The 14,905-nt window shown below is 33.5% G+C and overlaps 2 protein-coding genes across 2 annotated transcripts in view; one reads left to right on the forward strand and one right to left on the reverse strand.

The window, feature by feature from the left end:
• Positions 1-14,905, forward strand: part of LOC114658053 (bcl2-associated agonist of cell death-like) — a 695,521-nt gene that overhangs the window by 151,939 nt on the left and 528,677 nt on the right. The gene's annotated exons all lie outside the window — the stretch shown is intronic.
• Positions 1-14,905, reverse strand: part of dnajc4 (DnaJ (Hsp40) homolog, subfamily C, member 4) — a 211,008-nt gene that overhangs the window by 34,738 nt on the left and 161,365 nt on the right. The gene's annotated exons all lie outside the window — the stretch shown is intronic.

The following is a 14,905-nucleotide window of genomic DNA, read 5'->3' on the forward strand; positions in this document are numbered from 1 at the left end:
AAATGTCATTGAAAGCCTTTGGTTTAACTGTTTATTTTGAAATGTACCCTTGCTTGCTGTACTCAGCTGTGATATTGCATTTGTACAAATGAGACTAAATAAATATAGATTAATTGACTGATAGGTTGTATGAACTATTAACATTAAAACCATAAAGCTGTTTATCACCCCAAAGCTTTAGTAAAGAGGACTGTTGCATTACAGCATGGAATATTTGTTCCTAGACTTTATTGCAGTTTTTCTTAGCTTGATACAGTAATTTGCATTGTTACAAATAAAGCAGTACCTCATTGAACTCAAGCTTAACATGTGTCTACATTCTCTGTTCACTCCCAACTTTAACAGCTAAAAGTATTTAAGTAAACTTGTTACTCATCTCTATTTACTTCTGCTTGTTTCCCGGTAAATCACTACTAATTCGTCATTGTTTAGTTGCATTTTCCTCATTTTTACATTATTTATAATCTTTATGTAGAAAATTCCTTTATTCAAGGCAATTTACTACAGAACCATTAGGCACACAATTCAAGTAGCACATTACAAACTACAAAGTTAATAAATGATAGAGAAGAAAATTAAAACTACACAACACATAAAGTAGAGCACAAGTATGTATATTGCACACAAGATTTCAACTGGTTACTCTTTTGCTTTGAAGCTGGTTTTGTTTATTTATATGTACTTTCTTCCACCATCTTAAAACAATAATCTAATTAAAAACAGTTAAAAGTTTGCCTTCACACACAAATGTAGTGTATAGCAAAATAATGAGTATGACACTGCGATTTATGCTTTAAATGGTTTTGGAGGGGTATGCTGTATGTGATATTTGCTGTATTTATATACTGTATGCGATATTTGCTGTATTTACATAGCTCTCTATTATAAAAGAAAATCTTGAGACAAGACTATTGCCAAGTGATTTTTTCAAGTCCCGCAAAACAAGACTATTGCCAAGAGATTTTTTCAAATCCCGCCCTCCTCTCAGCCATTTCAGGTTAATGGCCCACGCCCACAGTCCTCTCACCACTCATTCGTGTGAATGCTTTTGTCAGACACAGTTCTTGCGCTCTCAGCTCTTATAAATAATGTTTTTCTGACTTTAAGTTCCCAATAAAAGAAGACTTATTATGTCCAAATCTTATTGAAGAATTTCATCCCGAAGGGTTATCAATGGAAGAAATGAGTACATGGGCAATCCTAGCACACAGAAATGATGAAGTCAAATGAATTAACGTGAAAATTGTTGATCAGTTACACAGAAAATTGGTTAAATGCATATCAATAGACTATACTGAAACAGTTGGTGGTGATGGTACGGAAGATGAAAACATCAACTTACAATATCCCATAGAATATCTACAACAGTTAACACCATCCGGTCTTTCACCGGCCAAATTACTGTTGAAAGAAGGATGTATCGTAATGTTATTGCATAATTTATGTATGAGTGATGGGCTATGCAATAGAACAAGATTAATTGTATTCAAAATTGGTCAAACAATTCTGACATGTAAAATTTTAACAGGCTACAAGAAAGGTAATGTAGTACATCTTCCGCGGATAACATCAGACACCAAAGAAGATCTTGATATGCCATTCATATTAAAACTTTTACAGTTTCCCTTTAAAATAGCTTTTGCTATGACAACTAACAAATCACTGGGACCAACATTCGAAAAAGTCAGTTTATTTATTAGAGATAAAGAAATGATATTCACTCACGGGCAGTTATATGTTGCGTTGTCACGATGTAACTCCAAACACGATATCAATATTCAATGCGATATTGATGAAAAGTTAATTCCAAATATTGTTATCCTAGTTATCAAATAGATTTAACTTCAAAACATGATAGAGCTGAAGACTGAAGATCAATGACAAGATTCTTTATATCCTAGATCGTTCTAGTTACAGAGACAAGATGGAAGAAGCAGCATATATTGTATTGTTTAGAATTTCCCTGAATAAAGCCACCTTGGCACAGTTGGAGAACCAAGAACTCAGCCACAGGCAAGAAGGTTGCTCATGGTCATGCTGTACCAAAGACTCTTGCACTGATGATATTCAACCTTCTTTGTGCCTTAAAAGAAATTTGTTTAATGCTGATGTTAAATCAGCATTAAAAGTCAAGACACAGTTAAGTTTCATTGTTTTTTTTTTTTTTTATAATGTTCCACTGTTTTGCCTTTCTGTCATTTTTTGGAGAGGTTGTCAATTACCAAATTCTGTGAGTTAGAGGTAGAATTTGTAAGGAAGCATGAAGTTCTTCAAATTCATTTAAGTGATTGCTAGGCTCCTAAACAAAGAGGGTTTACCCTTCTTACTTCCACCACTCACTCTTTTTTTTACCAACTTTTAGGTTCCAAATCATCATAGATAATTTAAGTAAAGCTAATTCTGAGCATGTACGGCAAAGTCCAACATAGACTGTGAAACTATAATGCACTAAGTGTGGAACTGGTCAAAGAAGAGTGGAGGTGGTTTCGTCTCAAAATTTAGAAGAATTAAGATGTTAAAGAGAATTATGCAATGGATAAATAAGGAGCCAAAAAAAGAAATTGCAAAGAAAAAAAAAATCTGTAAGCTTGCAAGACAACTAAGTCCATTGCTAACTGTAGGTCTTACGAGCAAATGACAGCAAAGGTTAAAAGGTTATTGAAAACTGTGAAAAGGAATATGGAGGGAAATATAATGCAGGATACAAAAGATGACACAAAGAGATTCTTCCTGTATTTCAGTAGTAAAAAATGGTCATGGAGGGAGCAAAGTGTATTAGAAACAGTATGTGTGAACTTAAATATACAGATAATAAAATATCAACTTCTCTAAATTTACATTTTTCAAAAAGGTTCATGTGTGAACAAGTTGATCATTTCCCAGCAGCTATAGGGTCTATTAAGGAGGTACTCGGTGATTGGAATATTGAGCAGAGAGCCAGAGAGTGAACTGATTCTGAAAAAAAGGCTATAATCAAATACATTGTCAGGACAGATAACATTTATCTTTGAGTGCTTAAGGAAATTGGTAAATAAATACGTAATCATTAACACATTTTTAAAAAATCAGTGTACACTGGGGGAATTAATACACACTAACCAATGTTATGTAAAATATGATTGGGCCAATCCAAGTGAATACAGGCCAGAAAGCTTAACATGCATCACAGCTTAAATTAATGGAGTTAAAGTAAAGGAAAATATCAAGCAACACATAGTATGAATGGGTGAATTGGTGAAAGTCAATGTGGATTTAGACAGAGGAGATCATGTTTCACCAGTACTGCATGCTGGAATATTATGACAAAATAACTAATAATTATGATATAATTGATCTTAAATTAGGTAAGGATGTACATGAGAGGCTAAACATAAAAGTAAAAGAAGTGGGAGTTCAAGACACAGTACTTAAATATATGCAACATTGGCATTTTCTAGCATTGTTATACCATGGAAGACCCAAAGAGTGTCTGATTTAAAGAGAACATGCCGTAGAGCTGAGCGTAAATGGAGGAAGACTAAACTAACTATCCACTATGAAATATTAAAAGTTAAAATAACAGAATACAATAACACAGTCCGTCTTGAGAGGCGCTGCTATTTCTCTAAGATTATTATAAATAACAATGCTAGTAATCCCAGAGTCTTATTTTCGACAATTGATCATCTGTTAAACCCAGGTAACTCAAAGGAATGCCTCCTAAGTACTTCCAGTAAAACCTGTGAGGCTATCGCTGTATTTTTCAATCAAAAAATTAATGATATTAGAAATAACATAGTATATCTCCCCAACACTAAGGATCCTCCTAAACCCCAGTATTCCGTTATAAACAAACTAAACTCTTTCACTAGGATAGATTTACCTGATTTACATAAAATAATTTCTCAAATGAAACCCTCCACCTGTGCCCTTGACCCAATACCAACGAATTTTTTTAAAGAAGTATCGGGCGTGCTAATTGATAATGTTCTTGACATAGTAAATTCGTCATTACATACGGGGGTCTTCCCAGACTGTCTTAAGACAGCTGTAGTTAAACCCCTACTTAAGAAAAATAATCTCGACCCCTCTGCTCTTGAAAATTATAGACCCATCTCTAACCTGCCTTTCTTAAGTAAAATTCTAGAGAAGGCAGTCATTATGCAGTTAAATGAGCACCTCAATAAACATGCTATTCTTGATAAATTTCAGTCAGGTTTTAGAACAAATCACAGCACAGAAACTGCACTCGTTAAAGTAGTAAATGATTTCCAGGTAAATGCAAACAGAGGCCATTTATCTGTTCTCATCCTCTTAGATCTGAGTGCCGCATTTGACACCATTGATCATAATATTCTTAGAAATCGCCTTAGTCAATGGGTGGGCCTCTCTGGCAGTGTCTTAAATTGGTTTGAATCCTACCTGGCAGGGAGAAAATTCTTTGTTAGTTGTGGTAATTATAATTCAAAGACACATGATATCCTATATGGTGTTCCACAAGGCTCTATCCTGGGTCCGCTGCTCTTCTCAATCTACATGCTTCCATTAGGTCAGATTATCTCAGGACACAACATGAGCTACCACAGCTATGCTGATGACACACAGCTGTATTTATCAATAGCACCTGATGACTCCGATTCTCTTGATTCACTAACACAATGTTTAACTTATATCTCAGAATGCATGAATAGTAACTTTCTCAAATTAAATAAAGAGAAAACTGAAATCTTAGTGATTGGCAATAATGGATACAATGAGGCTATTAGAAATAAACTGGATGCATTAGGATTAAAAGTCAAAACGGAGGTAAAAAGCTTAGGGGTAACCGTTGACTGTAATCTAAATTTTAAATCGCATATTAATCAGATCACTAGGACAGCATTTTTTCACTTAAGAAACATAGCAAAAGTTTGACCTCTTATATCATTGAAAGATGCGGAGAAATTAGTTCACACTTTTGTTTTCAGTCGACTAGATTACTGTAACGCACTCCTCTCAGGACTACCCAAAAAAGACATAAATCGTTTGCAACTAGTGCAGAATGCAGCTGCTAGAATCCTTACCAGGAAAAGAAAATCCGAGCACATTTCTCCGGTTTTGATGTCACTACACTGGTTTACCTGTGTCATTCAAAATTGACTTTAAAATTCTGCTTATGGTTTATAAAGCCTTAAATAATCTCGCCCCATTTTATATATTGGAATGTCTGACACCTTATATTCCAAATCATCTCCTTAGAATTCCAAGAGCAAAACTTAAAAGAAGTGGTGAGGCGGCCTTCTGCTGTTATGCACCTAAAATCTGGAATAGCCTGCCAGTAGGAATTCGCCAGGCTAATACAGTGGAGCACTTTAAAAAACTGCTGAAAACACATTACTTTAACATGGCCTTCTCATAACTTCACTGTAATTTAAATCCTGATACTCTGTATATCCAATTCATTATAATAACTATTCATTCAAAATCTGTACTAACCCCTACTCTCTCTCCTTTTCCGGTGTCCTTTTGTGGCCAAAGCACCATGATGTTCCAACAATGATGGATGGATTAAAAGCCAGAAGTCTGTATGACAATCAGCATCAAGTGACTCCGTGAGAACCCTAACTACAAAGAGGACTATTTCATTTATGTTAGGTAGAATGCACATAGGGGACTGGGCGGTCTCGTGGCCTGGAATCCCTACAGATTTTATTTTTTTCTCCAGCTTTCTGGAGTTTTTTTTTGTTTTTTCTGTCCACCCTGGCCATCGGACCTTACTCCTTTTCTATGTTAACTAATGTTGTCTTATTTTAATTTCTTATTTTGCCTTTTATTTTTCTTTTCTTCATTATGTAAAGCACTTTGAGCTACTTTTTGTATGAAAATGTGCTATATAAATAAATGTTGTTGTTGTTGTTGTTAAACACTGGAAGCAGTGAGTAATGGTGTGATGAACTTTTGTTTGAAATAAGTGGTCCTCAGGGATCACTGTTCTTTTAATAAATATAACTGATCTACATAAAAATACAAATATCATGGCGGCTAAATTTGTAGATGATACTACACCAGACATAATGGCAGATAATCTAGCATCAGCCAAATAATTAAAGATAGACCTGGTTAGTATTCTGCTGAATGCTCTGTCTGACATTCATGTGCCACTTACCATGTTTTGACCATGTGGTGAACCTCATACACTCTAAACAGTATTTTTAAATTTCACCCTGTTGCATGTTTCTTTATGTGAGTGTTTCTTAAATGACAGCTGGACAATGAGAAATATAATAATCTTACATGTCAAGTCTTCACATAAAGTCCGCAGGCCTAATAAAGTCCTGGAGCTGCCTACTAACATGGCCTTCAACACCATCAAAAATCTGATATAAACATAAAACTCACTATAAACATAGCATTTACTGTTCACATTGCAAAGAGAAATGACTGTTTTTATATGTATAAGATGCTAGTAAAGGCTCTACGAGAAATATTATACAATTTTCTCTATGCAGCCATAGGGACCAGAACCATTACATAAAATAAATGTCCTGTCTTAGACGAAGATGGTACAGAAATAACTGAAACAAAAAATGTTTGCAATGAAATTACTTACTTTTGATTTTATTAGCAGAATTACAAGATTATTATAGCAGGGTGCAGGTGGCAATCTCTGTACTTATTAGAACTTTAAACTGAAAATAATAAGAAGAAATAACAAAAATACATGGTTAGGGATTTAAATGACATTTATCAGACTGCACGATGATTTTCAACACAATATATAGGCTGAAAATTGGGATGAGGTTTCAGGTATTAATTTTATATTGAGGAATATTTCTCATTAATAGATGATGATTTACCTTAGGAAAACAGCTGTTAGAAATGAGTTAATTTACCAATTATTATTTCATTTTAAACTTTCAATTAACTAAGCGCCCACTAGTGCAGTATATGTATTGTTATAACAGCACTGCCAAAACAGGAGAGATGATTTTATGACATTATGCTCTAAGGAATCTCATTTTCAGCAGTTACATAAATTAGCAAAAAGTACTCAATAAACAAGGGATCTGTTTCACTAGACATCAAACAAATTTTTGCCAAAATTAAAATGCAAACAAAATTTATTGTTAAAAATGATAATCACAAGCAGGAAAGCTCAAAAAATTATATTTATAGTATGAATATACTTTTACTTCAGGTCATGAGAAAGTAAATAGTACATAAGTTACTCTATACCTAATAAATAAACATGTTATTCTGATTTTTCTTTCCAAAAATGTATAAGCAGTGCATCAACAATTTGATATTTAACGCAGATACTGAATATTCTGATTAAAAGCAATAGTTTCAACTTGTGTCTACTAACCCTAAAGCTAGTAGTGTTGACTGGCCTCAAGCTGCAAGATGTACTATGCATAAAGGGAGATCTGTGAATCCTATTTTGCACGCAATCTTCTCTAGCATTTGTATTCTAAAATTTAAAAACCTCTTTTGGCATGAGTGTTTTTTATTAAAGATGTATATCAAAACCAATGAACTTTCAATGCAATAGTAAATTTTAAGAATACCGTAAAGGCTTTTAGTAAGTGAAAATAAAGGAATATCCAAACCACTTTCTTGATCCACCTCTCAAAAGTCATAAATTCCAAAATTTAAGTGACTTCCTTTAAAGTTAATGCACCCCATTATTTGCATATTATACACTACCAGTAAAAAGTTTGGAAACACCCAGAAATGTTCATGTTTTACAAGAAATTGATACCTTTTTTAATTAAGATATCGTTAAATTGATTTTAAAATACAGCCAAGATATTACTAATGCTTATAATAGCTATTACTATTTGATATTATTGATTTTTAATTTATTATTCACGTTTGACTGCAATCCCCATTTTCAGTAGCCATTCCTTCACTGTCCTGTTGGTAAACTCCATTAGTTTATTTTAAGCTTGTCATGCTTACATGTTAATTGGTTATTAGAGAAGCCTTTCTTAACTGCATTAGTAATGCTGAAACTGTCATTCTGTTCACTTGTGTTGCAAGGTATTAGCATTCCTAAAGTTCAGTTCTGGATTCAAACGTTGCCAAATTAAACAACTTTCTCAAGAAACATGTCAGTTTATCGTTTTTTTTTCTCATGCAATAGATTGCTAAGAAACTGAAGATTTCATACTAAGCTCTCTATTACTGTTTTGAAAGAAGAAGTCAAAATGGGTCTAGCTAGGGTAGAAAAAAAAGGATAAGGCTCAGTTGCACAACTGCAGAAGAGCATAAGTACATCAGAGTTTGAAGTTTGAGAAACATATTTCTTACTATTCCTCAGCTGGCTTCTTCCTTAAATACATGTCAAACACCAGACACTTCTGGGATGCTAGACTAAGAGGAAGAGTTTTAAAAAAAAAGCCATATGTGAAACTGGCAAATAAAAAGAAACGTTTCAAATGGCTGAATGAATACAGACATTGGACAGAAGATGAATGGAAGAGCACATTATAATTAGTATCCCAGAGTAATTTTTTCTCAGTTGCAGATGACACTGGTTTTTGGCAATTAATTAGCTTTCTATATAGCCCAGGTAACAGAAAGAGCCATTAAGATAAAATTAAGGTTGAATGGAAGATTACTTGGGACAAATGATTTTCACAGTTCAAAGCTGAGTTCTGTCTAATTTATTCTTAAATAGCACATTCATAGTAAGTTGACCTTAAGTGTATAATTCAAAGTGAACTATTGACAAACTGCTTAAAACTTCATAAAATGTTTTAAAAAAATCATAACCTACCTCATTAGACTTTCAATCCTACTCTTTTTCAATTTACTATAGCATGTATGTATTTGTGGGCATCTATAAACTTAAGGCTCTTGTGATATGACCTTTTCAAAATATTCTGATAACAGACAGAAGGAGAGGAAACAGGAAGTATATAAGGAATTATATTATTAATTAGACTCATTTGGCAAATAACATTTGAATATGATGACAAAGGAGCAGCCAGTCCATATAACAGAAAAACATCTACGTGCTGACTTGTTGGAATTCATCCGGTCATTGATCTTTAGAAACTTTTTAATGAGCAAATTCTAATGGACACAGCTGAAGAGTCAAGAACTAATAAACTTTGCCCAAGTTGCTGTGCCAGAATATCTTTTTCTGTTGATGTAATGCTGTTCTATGACTTCACAGTTATTTCTTTCAAAAAGTAAGATTAGCATTAAAGATTAAGCTAATTTCTATATTTCTGCTCAAGTGTTTTGTCATTTGCTTTCTGTTTTAATGTATTTGCATATTTTTTGGGCTAGCAATACACCACCAACATAAAAAGGACCCATTTTCAAGGAAGCATGTGCTTGTTGAATTATTTCAGATAAGCAAAAGTATGAGACATATTCTCTTCCTGATAATGTTTTCACTCTTTTCTTTAACTTTTAATCTGTAGCTGTTGTTTTTGCTCAGTGCTGCACTTTGTAATGTTGATATCATGTGACACATACTGTTAGCCAATAAATAAACTGCTACTGAGCTGGACTTGTGACAATGAATGGAAAGGATCAGGTCTTCAAATTAAATGCTCAGTCATATTTAAGTATGATCCATTTTTGTTCACAAAAGCATTTTTTCCGGAAGTTGTTTATTTACCCATATTTTAGTAGTTATACCTGTGTTTGAGACGATGTAAGCATACAAAAAGATGACTTGGTGTGTGGATTACGTGACATGACTAATGTGAGATTTTTTATTTGGACATTTTTACATTGCTTGCTGCTGTCCAGTGCTGGTCATTATAGATATCTATTCGGTCATTCTGCATGAACACATGAAATCAAACATTTTTCTCACCCATCACTACAGACTACAAGTGGTAAGTAACATATAAAAAGTACTTTTTGGTGGAGTATTTCTTTAAGCAGAGTTAATACAGGTAAACTCTGTAAAGAGTAAGTGATTTTGGTCAATTATCATTTTAAGTGGAATTATGGGATCCAGAAATAATATATACAGTACACAGTTCTTCTTTTAATGCAATAGAGAAAACATTTACCCTATAAACCTTTTCACCTGACACTGTATCTTGTACGTTTCTTGCATCCCATTTTATACAACTTACCATAAAAAAATGCACAGAATTTTTACATTTTATTAACAGCAATTCTGTGTTGCCAGCATGGATCTGTTTAGTTTTGAATATTTACTAAAAAGGGAGCAACAGACGTTTTAAAATACTGAATGTGCTTTCAAGTGCTGGAAGCTGAAACATTCAAGAGAATGATGCCTGAAAGAACAGACAAAGAAGTTGATATTAGTTCCAGTAAAAAATCATAGTATAATTCCATTGTTACAATTCAGAACACTTTCCAAATATTCAGTAGTTCAGCCAGAACCTATAAAATCAGAAAGTTTGTCTGACTTAACCCTATTTATGTCACCTGACCTATGAAGAAGTTTGAAGATAAAGGTCATTAGTTGTAGAGACATGTCGTCATCAATGTTAAAGCAAACACACATTCAAACACAACCAGATGAGCATCTGCAGGAAAGGTGACTAGGCCATTAATCACTAAGAGACTCACAGCATCTAATGGCTTAGCTGTTAACCATGGTACTTTTGCAGCTGGACAAACATGGAATAAGCAGTAGCTTTAAGTGAATACACAATGATTTATGGCTTTAAAATGACTTAAAATCAAGATCTACCAATATAGCCTACTGATGAAGAACAGCACACAAGTAATATTATCACTGTTGTCTACTCATACTTTATTCCACGTTTCTCATGAACAGCTCTCAGGAACCTAAAGAGCATTAACACCATAAAAAATAATACTTAAACATTAACAATAAATACTACTAATTTTACTTTCTCCACTATGTTTATAGTGTGTTACTCAATGCTATTTGAAAAAATTTTTTTATGAAGCGATTAGCACAAAAATATAAACAAATTGATTAAGGGTGCATACTCAAGATATTGGGAAAGCAATCATTTTATCAGAGAAACTGGTTTGACTGAAGAACAACTAAAATGCTGACTTTTGACTGGAACATCATTGTTTGTGCAAAAGTGACTAATATAGTACAAATGTGACTAATATATAATCATATTTTCTGTGTAACAGTGGGGTTCTATAGAAGTTTGTTTAAACAAGTTGCAATAGTAAATTTCAAAGATTTGTTCTTTAACAAAACAAATATCAGAAAATTTCCCCAGGGATTAGTGAAGTATATCAAATCAGATAAACTGGGAAATATCAATATAATAAATCAAGAAAATTTTTTCATTAAAATTTAAACTAAACAATAACACAATACAAACATACTTTATTTTATTTTGGGCCTTTAGTAAACACTAACTCAAGGCACTTCATTAATAAAAAAAAGAACAACTGACTACAAATTTGCACAACTGGAGCACTGGGTTAAACAGAGATTCTGAAGTGAAGATTGAACTAGCAACTTTGTATGTGACAGTGTAGCATCTTAGTATGTTGCAATGTCTACACATAAACTAATACTAAGTAAATATACATATTATTTGAATAACTAATCTGAATTTTTTGTTATCCATTTCTAATTGGCTCTGCTGTGGTCATCACCTACTGATCCAGCCTCTAATCTTGTTGTATCTTTGTGGACAGTGACTCGGTTTCACAAATAAATCCAGGTCACTGAAGCCATTCTATTATGCTATTATGTGAAAGCCCAAAGAAAAACAATGATCTACAGGGACTGAAATATTTACAATCAACATTGGAACAAAATACATTTGCACTGTAGTTCTGTGTTCTGAGTTTTTACATGTTGTCATTATAAGGATAATCATTTCATACATGCAATGAATACTAAAGAAATTCCTGAATAGTTTCTCTTTTCTCAAAATTACTACTGAGTTGAGAAGAAGTTTGCTATCCTGATGTAAAGGGACACAAAGTATATAAAGTCCTGACAGACTAATGCATAAATGCACTGTGCAAAGAGGTGTTAATTCTGGTCTGTCTGTTAGGCTTCATTACACTCTTTCCTATCTTTCAGTCTAAGAAGCCTTCCCTGTCACCTGCTTCTTCCTTTGCCCTTTTCTTCAAAAGCACTGGGGTCTCTTCCTTTCTACCAGTGAGCATTTGGTCAACATACCTGACAACTCTGTACTAACTATTCAACTGGAAGGGGATAGTTTTTAAACCCCATTCAAATTTTTTTTCTGAATCAGCTTGCTGAATCTACAGGGCCAAAAGATCAATTTACCATATATTGATCCCTGGTGCCCTTTAACAGCTTTTAAACAGTAGATCTCCAGGGCAGTTTTCTGGCTTCCTGTTCCCTAAAAAAACTAGTTCTACATGATGATTTTCTCTGTTTTAAAGCACCTTCTTTGTGTAGGTACATATGCCTTAATAAAGACTATTGTTGTAGGACTACTGAAATTCTTTTCACACTGAGCAATTTAGTTTCTCCTACTATCAGGGTGTGCCTCTGGAGCACCATTCACATTGACAGGCCCGTGAAGCCTCTGTCGTTCGTTTACCCAGTTTACTCAAGTATCTGTCTGCCACTTCTCATGTCCTGTGCCAGTATGCTGCTATCGTTGCTCTAGATAACTCTTGAAAACTGGGAAACCTTTCAGACAAGGATAAGTTCTGTGTAAAATGACTTCTGATCTATTTTGTACAATGTATCTCTTTACTAGACATTTCATCTTCAGGTGTAAAGGAGGTCTGTTTTTACTGCACTGTATTCATCTTTCCCTCAAGTCTGTGTCACTAGAAAATGGGTCATCGCTAGTGAATGGAAGAAAAAACAAGCAATCTTCACTGGTTGTACTTTACTGTAGTTCAAGCACTAAACTGAATTACTACTCCTTTAGTAAACGCCTAATTCAATATTCTTGAAAAAAAAGGAGCATAGTCTGACTTTCTATCATCTGAATTCCCAAGTTCCCTCTGCATCTGTGCTCCCTTTAGTTTGTAAAGATGAAGCAAATGAAAAGTCCTCATTAAGGTGAAAAAACAACATTGCCACAGCTGCACCCTGTACAATGTGAAATTATATAAAAATCACAAAAATGAAACCTCACTGAGCAGGATTCATGTGGGAGTCTAAACCACTAGAGTTCGTTTTGCATTTTTGTTATCTTAAATACTACTCTTTCACATTTGTGTTTTACAATCAAAATAATGTGTTCAACCATACATTTCTTTAAAACTGTATAAATAAATGTCACTTCTTAGTCAATGGAATAGCATGTTTTCAATATTTAATTTACACCTTCACAAATGTTTAAAGTAAATAGCTTGCTTATTTAGCTGAATATTTAACTTCATCAAAATGTAACATACATATATTAGATCTAGTTATTTATATTATGTTGACATTCAAAATGTAATTTTCTCTTTATTAATGAAAAAATTAGATTATCATTTAAATACTTAATAAAGACCTTGTCCTACTCCTGCTCTTATTAATATAGGGTGGGGTGTGTGTTTGATTTTAGGCTTTTTTATCAGTTGTTTTTTTTGTTTGTTGTAGTTTAATGTAAAAAAATACTTGATAACTTAAAATGAGCAAGGCTGAATTTAGAAATGATGAGGCTATAAGCTATGGTAAGATGTACTGCACAGGACCTATTTGGAAAGGGTTAAATGAGAATAAAGCTTTGTTACAACTGAAATTGGAAAGAACGCTGCCCATGTTGTGCGGGAGTGGAAAAAGGTTTTCTCCTTTAGAACTTTTAAAATATCCAAGTTAAACTAACAAATGAAAAGGGGCTCCTTAAGACTGAGAGTCCCCAAACTGTATTGTGTTTAACCTATGCCTAGGTCTGGCCCTGACAATGAGGCACCTAAATCATAGCAGCACCACAAAATTTATTGATATTCTAAGAACCTTTGACCTTAGGATCACACAAAAGCAGGGCAGATCAGTTTACAAAAAACAAATTACTTCTCAAATGTACATTAGATTAAACAAATCTTTTCAAAACACAGAAGATAAAAATCATTTTATAATAAATGCCACTGTTGTAGTTTCAAATGCAATGTAAAGGAAATGAACAACAGTCAAACTGCAAGTTTACATTCTATTTTAACTTGAGACCAGTAGATAATATAAGTTCTCTATATTCAATTGTAGAGAAATTTTAATTGGCGGCTAAGCAGGTTCACAAAGTATAAATAACTGAATCCAATTCCAGTACAGATCAAAAGATTACAAGATGCACCATATAAAACAATAAAAAACTAGCATCATGTTCAGCTATGTAACAATGTCAGATAAGTATAGTTTGTGCCATAGAGTTCTTATGTTCTACTGAGGCATTAACAAATATTTGTATGCAGCTATCCGAGGAAAGCTCATTTTTATTTTGTATGAAGTTATTAGAATGTAATCTTTCAAAAAATACTATTTTTTAATCTCTCTGGAATGCCAAAAATATTGCACACCTTATACCAGGGGTGGGCAATGTCGGTCCTGGAGAGCCACAGTGGCTGCAGGTTTTCATTCCAACCCAATTGCTTAATTAGAAACCAATACTTGCCAGTCTCGCACCTTATTTAATTTTATGGCTTGCTAGTCTGCAATGTAAGATTCTTATATTATAGATTTTTTCTTTTGCAAGGATGTCATCCAAATGATTTGAAGCATAAAACGTTTGATTTTCAGTCTGTCAAATTTTTCTATTAAGTGTTTTATTAAATCAAACAGTGCATGATGAACCCACAGACATGTAAATGGAAACAAGTTAGATGGAGAACTGCTGGCTGCTTCGTCATTTACATCTTATTGCTAATAAGGAGCCATTAAAACAGTGAATGCAACTCTTTAACACTGAAATAACAATTAAGGTTGGGGAAACTTAACAAACGACCACTAAAACAAAGCATCAAAATGTCACTTAAGCAATAAGTGCTTCATCAGCAATAATTGATTTCTCATAAAGAAACTGAGTTGGAACAA

This window comes from Erpetoichthys calabaricus, chromosome 1 (genome assembly GCF_900747795.2).
Source record: "Erpetoichthys calabaricus chromosome 1, fErpCal1.3, whole genome shotgun sequence".
NCBI lineage: Eukaryota > Metazoa > Chordata > Cladistia > Polypteriformes > Polypteridae > Erpetoichthys > Erpetoichthys calabaricus.